At 34.2% G+C, this 13364-nt stretch overlaps 1 protein-coding gene across 1 annotated transcript in view; it reads right to left on the reverse strand.

The window, feature by feature from the left end:
• LOC124174222 (pineal opsin-like) overlaps positions 1 to 13364 on the reverse strand; it is a 381380-nt gene that overhangs the window by 58630 nt on the left and 309386 nt on the right. The gene's annotated exons all lie outside the window — the stretch shown is intronic.

The following is a 13364-nucleotide window of genomic DNA, read 5'->3' on the forward strand; positions in this document are numbered from 1 at the left end:
TTTATTTTCCTGCGTAACAAAACTACCTCGCTTTAATTAACATTATTATAGGTAAAATGGAAAATTAAATCTGGGCTTTATGATTCAGCTCAGGACTTAAAGGAAAATCATACCGAGAGCAAAAATTAAAACATAGAAGTCAATCAGAAATCATCAGATCCCAAGCCGAATATCGAAGGAAATTATGTTCAGCTAATAGTTGAACAAAGCTAAGTGCGAATGAACGAATATTTGGAAGATCCATTCCTGCTTTTTTTGTTTAATTTTCCTTATTTTATTTTACCCAGAAATAATCTGCGGACTACAATTGTATTCCATCAATTTTGGCATGGTTATATTGTAATCATCACATACTTGTATTGCGGCAGTAAGAAATTTATAAAAACCAAAGAAAAGTGAATTACGAACTATACAGAATTTAATTACTATGTTCTAAAGGAGACATGAAATATATTTTAATATTTGATGTCTTCTGTACGCCATATCTGCTCTATTTCACTCACATTGGTTTAAATATAAATGAGATCCAATGTTAGAGATTAAAATACTGGAATTACGGAATTAGTCTTTGAAAATAAATTTTTTGAAAGTTCAATCAAAACACTAATATTAAACTGTGCATTTTGCGACTCCACCACATCAGCTACCAACCGTAGGAAAAAGCTTTTTGAGCAATTCAGAAAGCTGCCAAGGAAGTTTAAATTCCAGGGAATAGCAAAAAAAACATGAGATATGCATCATCACCATCTCTGGATACTAAAACAAGGACATTTGACATGCGGTATTCCAAACAAAAAATTGAATCCCCTCCGGTTAAGTAATTTCCTATTTTGAACAAGGAACATTAAGAAACGGGATAATGTGATAAAATGTTGCGCATTAAAATTAAAATTTATATACATTAAAACTAATTATTAGCACGCATACATTTCCAAGGGAAACCTATGGACTTCAAATTACATTCATGAAGAACCGTCAAATCTACGAGAAAGAAAGAAACTGGGGCCTCTTTAAAATCGCATAATTTTCCCATCGCAATATTTCTATCTCTTAAAATTAATGTATTCCTAGCGTTTGACGGGATAAAACAATCAGCTTTTGTCACTGCCTTCAATACATTTAAACCTTGCCAAATATAAATTTTATTGTACAGGCAAACCTAACGTTATCACTTCTTTGACCTCAAATCATTTGCAAATGCATGTACAAAAATTTTATAATTTACAAATAAAAAAGAATAAAAGCAACGCCTTGACAAATCATTATTGATGCATTATTCGCCAAGAAAATAGTCGATTCCATCTTAGGCAACCTATTTGACTCATCAGCGTTGCTGGTTGCAGGCATACAAAATCTTGGCATGTTGACAAATTATGGTGGTGACGGTTATAGATACAATCCTTTTCATTAATTTTCAGGTACGGTAGATAATTTAAAATGGAATACAAAGAGGAAAGCATGGAGAGCACCATATTTCTAAATTAGGTAGAGGCCGGATAATTTTGAAAAGAAAACGCTAGCATTTTCTGCAGTAAATTAAAAATGCAGCTATGAATTTGACGAAAAATGGTGTTTAAAAGTCACTTATATGCGCAAATTTAGCATTGCGCGCCATTTTGTACTCTCAGAAAGTGATCAATCCCCTTTTTCTCTTACAATTCGTCTTTGCTTTTAGTATAACACCAGTTTATTTCCAGGCTAAAGGTATGAGCTTTAATACCGGAGTGGCTGAAAAGTAATTATTTTACTTCCGATTTTAAGGCTTTATACAACGATAAATAAGTGAAAAATTAAATAAGGTGATTAGTTAGACGTATGAAAAGAATAGAAGGTACTGTGCTGCTATAATCCTTAACTCAGTGCTTTAGGCTTAGGGCTAGTTTGGATAGATATAATAGGGCCAGATTCAGATTATGGGCACATCTTTCCCTGAGTATCCTTTCACTCAAATTAATCGTTATTTTGGGGTATCGGCAAACTGCATGCGGATTACGGACCCGGGGCTCTTCGATTAGGGGCCATATTCTCTATCCCATTTAATGCATTTGATGAATTGTAAATGTAAAATAAAAATGATAAGTAAAATTATGTAAAGTTCCGTCTCTAAACAATTTCCGGTACACATCTCTGCACATATCAAATGATAGTAAATAAACTGATTAAAAGGAGGTCACACCGAAATACAATCAGTGATACGATGAAGCTGAATATTGTAAACATCGAGTCCCACTGGACACGCTATCACCACTCTGTGGCAAAAAAATGTGGAGAAATATAATATCTCGTTTTATGAATATTGACAGCATATAAGATTCACCTCATGGCAAAGAAGCTATAATTGATATACATCCATACACAATTCACAATCAGGTTGAATGGAATTTGTCAATGGAATTAAAGACATCAGGAATTCTCAAGCAATGAAAATATATTTCACATCAGTTACACTTGGAGTTTGAGAACAAAAACGTCACTAATTTTTCAATTACCACGTCATTAAAATGAGGATATATTGACACAATTACGTCATAAACAGCTTTTCGGCAATGAATTATTGTAAAAATATATTTTTTATGCATTTAAAAAAGTCCGCGAAAAATCATAACCAATTATCAGCATCATTTTGATGTGGATGAATGAAGATACCGTCTTAGTTTTCTTTTAAATATTTCATGAAGACAATGCCATTGCTGGCTTGGATTTCACCCATATATTACCAACAGCCATTGAAGAATTCATCCAATAACATAGCAATACACATCAATGCCGTGTTTGGAGATTACACAATGCTTTACAAAATCAAACCAAACGGTGACTGAATTATAAAATTGCACCCTGCAATATACGTCAGTGAGTGACATGCGTACTATAACTTGCCAAATGCAGCAAGGCGGGGTACGAGATGACATCCCATACGCCGGTTCGGCATATTTTCCTCGAGGAAACGAGTGCGGTGATGTAAAATGTACGAACGCGGAAGATGAAAGCAGTCGGTTTGGCAAGGAAAAAAAGCTCTGGAGAGGCAGAATAATGGGAAAGAAGTGAGACAAAAAAGATAGTATATTTATAGAGAGATTTAGAGAGCGGAATCCGGAAAATAGGTCGCCAAAGCTCGGCCGACAGAGGGAGCCGCGATGTGAGTCGTGCGGGAACCGAGAAAGGTGTGGTGACAATATGACGGTGTTGTGACGAATAACACGAGAATGCTATTAAGCCACGTGTCGGTCCCATTGGCCGGATACTTTATCCGCATCGTCAGAGCATCTCTCACTATTCCCACACTGTCTTCCTCTCTTCACCGAAGCATCATGATCGCACGGGCACCCAAAGCTCCCGTTTTCCCAATGAAAATAGTTTTCCCTGAAGGCCCAAATAATAGTTCTCTGGCATGTAGAAATAGGCGGCATTGTTGATTTTTCGTGCGGTGATTTTCGCATCCGCTGGGATATCTCCATGACGACGGATACACAGGAAAATACTCTGGCGCAATTATCGAAGGTGGGTTACATTACCAGGCTACAGCCGATGTGACAGTAAATGGAGGATCATTTCTCGGAGAAAAAGTCAAAAAGCCGTCAAAAATTGGATTGAAAGAGCTATTTGATAAAAAAAATACACCAAGAAAAGGTCGTAGAAGAAGCGTTGAGGATAAGCTAGGAATGCATGCGCTCTTCATTTCGTAACCATATTTATAAGGGCTCTAGTAACTGATATACTACAACACAGATGAATCCAAATTAGTGAACCATTATTCTTTAATGCCTTTGGACTATTTTTTACTTTCACATTGACGGGATGGTTCTGAAATGATACGCAGTTGACATTTTTGAAGTGTTGGTCGTGGATATGAGACCTAAAATTTGGTATGCGTATCCTGTGTGGATAAAAGTATGTTATAAAAATAATATTTCTCGTGAATGAACATCATTGGAAATGTCTCTCATAATATTTTCAAATTAAATTAAAAGTAGAATTTGGAAAAGTCAGCGTGTTGAAATGAACTCAACATTTTCAAGAGGTTGGAAATTTGAAAAACTAGCCTGATTTTGTTTCTCCAATGAAACTAATCCAAGACGATTAGTAAGTTTCCACTAATAAAAAAATTATTTACACGCTTTTAGCATTCGATGGACCATTTCTGTGGAATGAATATAGATTATTAGGTTGGGGAAAAAAGATTTTCACATCACTGATCTCCTTATCTCCTGCTTGAAAATAGAGACGATATCATTTCTAATGTATCTTATGAGGGATAAATGCATAATCGCGTAAAAATAGTGTTCTCTGTAGGTTATAATTTATTAGAAAACCGTGTATCTATGTAATGCCCTCATTATAATGAATTTTTTTCCTAGGAATGGAGATAATAACTCAAAGTTTCTCCATGGTTGAATACAGAGAATAACCAAACTACATTAGGAGCATAGAAAACTATCCAATGATGAACTATAAATCATTTTTAGAAATACTGATTGCAAAGTTTCTATACAACAATATGTAAACTTGGCCATATTAGGAAAATAAAAGAGCAACTATAGTGATTTCATTTGATTATTCCAATAAGGCATACCTGAAATGTGTTTCTTCACAAGCTTCTTGGCTTGGAATGGAAAGTGAAAATTAATGATAAAAATATCAAAAATATGTTTATCATGAATAAAAAATGTGTAGACCATACTCAAAATGAGAATACACATTTTTTAAATTGGAAGCATGAAGTTTTTAAATCACCTAATTCAGAATTCAGCATTGCAAGATAAATTTACCACCATAAAGTTTCTTAAATAACCTAAAGTTTTGTGGATAAAAATAGATTTTATAAACCTTAGCAATCCTCTAGAAGATTCACTAAATTGCAAGTATCATCGGAGACTTCGTCATAATAAAAAATAAATTTATTCCGGTGGCCCTCATCTTCCATTTCTTGGGGCTCTTCTTCCACGAGGTACAGTGCTAGGAACTAGGTCGTACCCAACCTCCTATACGCTTCAACTCTAACCCATATACTAAGTTTGTTCCATTTTGACATCCATTGCACAGCACACTGGATTGCATATTCTCCTAGTTTTTTCACAACTTTGCGGTTGATATTGGCACCAAAATCATTCCTCAGATACGATTCATCCTCTTATCAACAAAAATGGTATAATAAATCTTCCTCTTGATAACTGCGTATAGCTGGCATAGAAAGCTTTTCGAAAAAGCTACTCAGAAAATGTAAAACTGGCTAAAAATGGTGAAACGAGTGCTCGTAAAAAAATCATTGCATTGAAATTCTAAATAGTATATTATATCCCTCATAAAGAAAGCATTTTACTGCAATGCCCAGAAATACTTTGTGAACATATTAAATGCTACTTAATTAATCAAAGCAATCTAAAAATTTGTACATTCGAAATTTCTGCAATTAACTGAGTAAATATACTAGCAGAAATATGTCACTCAGAAATCCAACTATTGATAACTGGTTTTTAATATTTTATGTTTAACCTGATAAGTTTTAATTGGCGATTTTGATGTTGAAACGCGCAATATTCCGAAATGTATCAGAGTCAAAATTTTCAAACGCAAGGGATGACTAGCCATGATATACTGATGATTTCTTTTCTTAGGATTCCTAATATGACCGCACATTTCAGACTATTGAAAGAATGAATTGCAGTAAAAATTATTATAGCATCTATGCGATTTCATTATTGTCACAAATATTTCCTTTTTATGATGTAAAATAATGGTATTGAAAAGGTTTGGACCCCAAGCCAACTTCTGACCACAACTATCAGACCAGTTAAAATTTCTCCCACCATCCGCAGTGGATTAAGCCGCAATGCCGCTATTTCTGGCTCTCATAACCCCTATTAAACTCATTCCCAGTGATATTCGGTATGCCTGAACCTTTCAAGATTTCTTTGGAAGCTCTGAGGGAGGGAGGAAGACCCTTGCTACCTCACAAGCCGAATGAAACCCCGAGGGAACTCTTTCGCTATAAATGATACCCTATTTGCTCCAATGAATAATACAGCATTGTGGCATAAACTATCAAACCATCATACTCATTTCACAAGCGCATATGAAATGAACGTAAATTCATAGGTGTATTTTGAAAACTTATTGCTGTTGGATTTATACCGAGGTATACATCATAGTTAGCTGGGCGATAAAAAATTAGAGAAAAAATACCTCTCACATGGCGCTGCAAAAGCCTCATCGCTAAATAATGATGATTCACAAAGAATGAATGCATGAGTTTTCGCCGAAGTATAAATATAGAATTGTCTCTTCATCCCATCATTCTTTTTCCATTATTTTCTTACTTCCCCGTTCTGCCCAAAGAACACGTTTACACTTACGTAGGAACTGACGCCCGAAAATGATGTTTAGTCAGACGTTTAATTATACGAAAATAACGATAATTAGACGTACTTCAAACACATTCTAAGAATTACTGGAATTTAAACACTACAGCATGACTAACCATGGATGCAAAATCATCCGAAGTTAGAAAACAACGGCCAAAATTCGCACAACTCACAGTTCGCATGTAAGAACTCAATTAACTAAACAAACATGGCTGAAAAGTAGGATCAATAACAGTTTAATCAATTTCCAATACTCTCTGATAGTTGACAAAACCTCCTTTACGCAAAAAAAAACCTTAACCTCAGTGTGCCTCGGCCCCCATTTTATCCCGTGTTCCCCTGTATAAATATATTTTTCTCTCACTTATTCCAACACGTAGGCATAGTATACCAATGAAAACCAACCTCTGGGCATACACATAGGTATGGATGCATTTATAAAATATAGAAATACATTTAAGATATTAAAATAGTTAAAGGGATTATTATATATTGCCAAATCATAAAAGCCAAATTAGAAATTATTTTTACGAGCCACGAGCTACTATAACAGTCACAGCTCTAAGAACTTTGCCTTGACAGTGAAAGGGATTTCATTTTTTCTTACTATCAAAAGAGAAACGATAACAGATAAATTCTTTGCTAAGAAAATGATATGCTCTAGTCAGGTTCGGTAACAACAAAGAACTTCTATGATACCTGAAAATAATATAGCCAAAAAATGTAAAAAGAAGTAAAGAGTTTCACTATCACTCGTAATTTTAACATGCTAACAGTAATTTTTCTGTTACACGCAAAGAGATTTTAAATTATACTACATATTCCCCTTAAATATCTTCTGGATGGAGCTGAATTATGAGCACCCATCGTCCGAATGAAAGAATGTATAGATTTGGAAGAAGGAAATGCTTCTGTTCTGCATACATGACTTTAATTTAATTATACAAGTACCATCCTTGGGAAACCAATCCCAAGTAAACATAACTACTAGTGCTAGTGAGTTCAGCATTTTGAGATAGATTCTACTACTATCACATACTAGATGATCTGCTGCCTTGTCAGTTTTCTACCCACACGCGTTCTTATATCGAGAAACTATTTTCCCCCATGAAAAAAGGGTAATTAACGATTATTACCGGAGCACAAAATTTGCGCTATGTTTCACCATTACTTATTTGCTCCATACCGAGTAACTCTCATTTAATATGATAATGGAGGGAGTGACATTTGCTTTGGTGGAAAGGTTTCTGCATTTTTGAAGTGATAAATAGGTGAACATAGTAATGAAATTTCCGGGAATAAATGTACTGCAACTTCCGCTCTTCACTTGCGATGATAGCCAAAGGATGACAAAATGATAGTCGGAACGAACTTGAAGAGGAAATTTTGTTACATTGGAGGGCGAGAATTTAACACCAACAGTGTTAATTCCAAGAAGGAAAACAACAGCTACTGAACGATCGGTGGGCATGCTGACCCTAGGCTGAGAAAAATATCCAATTCCTCGAATTCTCGTTGCTGGCAATGAAGGGAAGCGACTTTAGGTAAACATAGGAGAATTGACCCTTTCTCATTTTTAATTCTGCGAATTCTAGATGGTTTTCAGTTCATAAATAGAATAATGTGTTTGCTTACTTCACGAAAATTGACAGGTATTGAATACATGCAGCCAAGTTTGAATAAATGTTACCCTTCAACGGAAGACTAGGAAATTTTCTTTTTGATTAAACAGGCCTTTAGGGTCCATTAAAATGATTAACCCCTTCCGAAAAAATTATCTAGCTCATCATAAACTTTCCATGCCAAATTGCGCAATAAAGATTGTAGTTCCTCATCAGATTAAATAATTTTAGCACTATTAAAAAGAACAATGTAAATATTTTGAAAGTTAAATCCATATTGTACGTATAGAACTCAAATTTCATGACTTGTAATCCAATGGAAGTAATCGAACAATTTTATACGAGTATCGATAGCTGTGTTGTGGATCAATTTAACTGGCACACATGGTTAAAATTTTACAACATGACATAGCAATCACTTTCTTTTTTCACTGTTCACCATTGATTACAAATTACGAAATATCATTTTATCACGCATCATTTCATTTAAAAAGAATCACAGAAAAAATAACGGAGGATAAGAGCACGATATTCAGAAAAGAAATTGAAGTGGAAGGTGTTCATGTCAGCTATTACAATGCTTCTTTCCCATGAAAATGCTCGCCGACCACTCTGGCACAAAATACAAGGTTAAAAAATATAACTGTTTCAGGTGTTACATATTGGAAGGTACAAGGCCTTGTCTTGATTCTGATGCAAGCCAGCGTCTTGTAACTGATAATACCTCTTTGAACCGAAACACGTCATACGAATTAAATTATCGCGGAAAATAGCAATTACTTTTCATTTCATTATGTCCAAAAAGCTATTGCTCCAAAGTATGCCTCTTTAGTAATTAGATTTTACAAATATTGGGGGCGAATTAAAACTAATGAGTGCATAGCCATTGTTTGTATCTATCTCTTTCTGCGCTAAAAAAGAAATATTTGTGCTCAAATATCAGTCATGCTCTCTGAATGACGCTGATAAAGTTGAACCACATGTGTATCAGAATTATGTGAATAACTTGAAATTAAAATAGCTGAGTTTTAGCTTTAAATTTTAGAGGGTTAATTTTTTTCGTTTCTCGAAATTAAATGAGCGAGGATTCATTTTCGATGATATTTATATGATGCATTCGCTTAACAGATTGGCACAGTCACAATTCTACTTTTTTCACGGTCAACGAAAAAAAATGGCATGGCAAAAGGCATAAATTTAAAAAAACAAACAAATTTGATTAATGAATGCAATATATCCGCACTGAGATCAAAAGATGAAGACCTATTGAGATTATAGCGTGGGATGGAGCATAAAAGCGACAAAAAATTGACCAAATTGGAAATCACCGTAATTGATTTGGATTCCGTTTATTTAATTAAAAAATAAGTTTTATATTGTTTATAAATTGTAGTGTTCAGTAAAGTAATTATGGATTTAAAGTTTTGAGGTAAATTAATTTTACTAATACGCGTCTCCAACATGAAAGCCAGTGATAATAGATACGCTGAAACAATAAGCTAACGAAATAGAAGAGGCTTTGGAGTAAATTTTGCTGGCACCAAAGAACACCAAAAATATCCCTGAAAATTTTCAACACTCTCAGCAAGCAGAAAAGGTATCATTAAAGGGAGACGCATAGGAAAAAAGGAAACAGGTGCCATCACAAAAGATTGCTTTTTACTCGATAATGAAAAATGAAGACAAAGACTTGTTTTCATTTCCATTGAATACGCAGTATTTTTTTGTAATCACAAGATAATTTTAAAGTGAAGGAGGATTAAATCTAAGAATTTAACGATAAAGTGAATACAGTAATATAATACTCACAGGTCCCAACGCTGCTGAATGATTAGTAGTTAAAGAAAGTCCTTGCAGATTATACCATGTAAATGGTGACAGGACATGTTGTATATGCATTAATTTGAACTTAAGCACATAGTTAACCATTGTTCCTTCCTAATTTGGGATCCAATTTTCTTCTAATCCAATTTTTTTCCCTAATATTCGACTTTCGTAAAATATACAAATTTCAGTTGCCTATACTGTTATAGTTTCAGCAATTGTTTCCAGGGAGTGTACAATGGGGATAGGTTATTTATTTAGAAATATCTATTCAAACAGTAAGGTAATATTTTCAACGTTGTACATGCATAAGAAAAATATCTATGCAAGAGCAAAAATATCCCAATAAAATTTTGTTTCCCATCGTTATAAATAAATGTTTCCTGATGCCATGGAAAATGCAAATTTTGAAATTTTTACCACGCCCTATATGTACTCCAGGAGTTACTACTATAGCTTTAGTTTCCATCAAAAAGGTAATTCCAGCCAAGCCATGATAATTTTCAAACTATAATACGGAACAGCAGTCTAATACCAGATAAGACCTTCGGCTACTGCAGCACAAAGCCAGGCCTGAGCTTAAGTGAGACAGTTTATCCAAAGGTAATATCAATGTAAATTTTTAGAACAAGCAACAATTTGGTGCGCTGACATTTCTTAAATTGCATCTATGAAATTATTGCTGTTGACTAAACCAATTTATTAGCTAATTTGAGCAAATAAAATAAAGAAGCAACATCTTAACAACCATGCAAGCCTTTTTAGATAATACTCGTACCACCTTATTATATTTTCAGCCTTCCATTACCTGTTATTTTCATCAGAAAGACATATTTACCCGACTTATCATATAGGTAAAGTTCCGCTCAAGCACAGAACAAGAGAAGGAAATGCATAAGGGATTTTTTTAAATAAGGGCGTATCGCACGTTGTACAAGGAGAAGAGGGTAAAGGAAGTTGATCCGATGAATTCGTCCCTTTTTCCTGTAAGAGTCCCCCATCTTATATGTACCAAATTGTTTTCAGGCAATGACATTGCTTCCTCCCAATAATCTTCCAAATATTTGTCTTACCCCCTTCCCCGATATATCTTTCCTAATCCACTTACTCTTTGGATTCAAGATGAAAGTGTGCTATATTGATGGCTTATTTGCTCTCCAGCCCCTTTAAAATTACTTTAAATAACTAGATGACTTGATACTTAGTTGAGTTTAAACTTATATGAGACAATAAAACCGTGTGGAAAATGACTAAGCTATTTCATTCAAGTTCATTTAAATTAATCACTACATTAGCTCCCAAATAGCTTCCATACATGGTATCATTATTCACTATTCCTTAAAAGGTATGGCACGGGCCGGGGCTAGGAACTGACAAGAAAACTCAACGATTTTAATTTTTGTAAGATTATATTGAAAAATTATTTTTTTCAAGATTGTCTGTGATACTAAAAAGATCATAAAAATTGTTCAATGTGCTTTTGAATTTCCTGTCATATTTAAGGATATGATTTGGGTATTAGAAGTAAAAAATAGTAACATTTTAAGGGAAGATGATTACGCACCTCAAATGAGTAAGTTTTTGCAGAGATTTTACACCAACTTACCACATCATATGCTAAATCAGCAAAAGAGTTAAGCTAAGAGATTTCTCGTAACGAAAATAACAATGTAGTGAATGAAAAAGGGTAACCAACAAAGTCACGTGATTATATAATTTTCAATTTAAGTTTTTTGCAAGTCTAGTGTTTTATTTTGACTTCATAATATTAAAGAGATTGGTAATGACACAAATCCATTAAGAGTTTTCCTTTTAGAAAAGATTTAACTTTCGTCTAAAATTAATACCTGTTCTAACAAAATTACTTCCTCATGATATAAAAAAACACATAAGCAATTTTTGTTAGCTCTCTTAACTTTACCATATTTCAATTAGGAATATTCAGATATAATATATATAATGCAGGTAATCCAGGAGGAATAACTAATCATAACCCACTAAATGCTTGCAATCTCTTCAGGGGATTCAAAAATTTCCGCTTCTTTAGGGCATTCGGATGAACTACAACCACATTAAAAGTTTCGTTACTATTTAAAAATCGTAAATACATTTTGGCGCAATATGCTCCACACTCCTAAAGCAGGCGTACAAAGTCCTTGAGCCCTAGTCGTATAGTAGCTAGTTCCCGTAATATCGTAGTAAATTAGAGCAAGGGCTCCATGGGTGGTATTACGCGATTTGGAGGAGGTCACGTCCCACTTCAACGGGAAGATGTGAGGATACCACCGCTGGGGGAAATTTTTCAATAAAAACCAATGTTGCACTGAGTCTATATTCCGCCCTCATTTGCATACTTTTAACCCTGCTACTACTTAAACATTCAAGAGAGTCTCTCCACTTACAGTGTTCAGTTTTTCAGACTCGGGGATGGAGGGATGGTATCCAAAAGCTAGGAAATTATAGGAGAGACAGTAAACACTCGACAATTTGTTAAAAAAGAAATCCCTATTAATTGGTCTCAATAAGATCAGTTTCCGGAACAACTGAAGAGAGGAGTAAGTTCAATTCCAAACGATATGTGTTCATAAATAAAAGTGTGCGTATTGACCTTATTACGAAAATAGATTGAAAGAATTTTGGCGAACCGTACCAAGCAATTGCATATTTCAACCTTGAATTAAAACAAGGGATATGTTTTCAAGAGGTAAAAGGTCAATTCTTGTTGCAGCCTTGAATTGAAAAAGTGGGAAATGTGTTATGCAAGCTATTAGACTAAAGTAAAAGATGAAAAATAGCTGTATTGACCTCATGCTTGTTCACAAATTTTTGTACGGCATATTTATTTAGATTTCACCTTCAAATAAATGGGGAAAAATTCAGGTAACCCACAATTTTACAAAGAAAATACGAGAAACATGTATTTCAACTCGAATAATATTGCTTCAAATTCCTATAATTACCTACCATACATTTCTTCTAAACAATGCAAACCTATGCAGAAGGTATATTAATAAAGCTATTAAAAATTAATGTATCGCAACAGATCATGTCCAAATTATTGGATTTTGATAGTCAGGATATCATGTCATACATTAATGTTAGGTGAAAATCAAATGCATACATTACTTTGGTTACTGCTACGGTGCTCATGCAGTGCGTAAGAATTAGACATACTTTAAGAGCCTTAGTAAGCACTATCATAAGGGCAGGAGTAATCGTGGTGCATGATACAAATAAAAATTGTGAGGCGATATATTTAAACTATCTAAAGTGTTCAAAAGTAAGTAGGAAACTCTGTGACAATTCTTTAATGCCATCATACGGTATCAAGAGAATCTATTTGTACAAGGTTCGATTACGAGGAAGTTAGAGACACATTGTTGAGTGAAAGCGACAAACAATTTCGTTATGTCTTAATTTCCTAGGGCTTGTTCACCGTATTGATTTCCCATTTCCTTTTTCTCCCAATTTCATGAATAATAGGAAGCTGCTTGTATCCCTTAAAGAAAGGCTCGTTTTTTTATTTACGGTATTCAAATTGAAAACTTGCCGTGATGAA

The sequence above is a fragment of the Ischnura elegans genome, chromosome 2, assembly GCF_921293095.1.
Source record: "Ischnura elegans chromosome 2, ioIscEleg1.1, whole genome shotgun sequence".
NCBI classification, from domain to species: domain Eukaryota; kingdom Metazoa; phylum Arthropoda; class Insecta; order Odonata; family Coenagrionidae; genus Ischnura; species Ischnura elegans.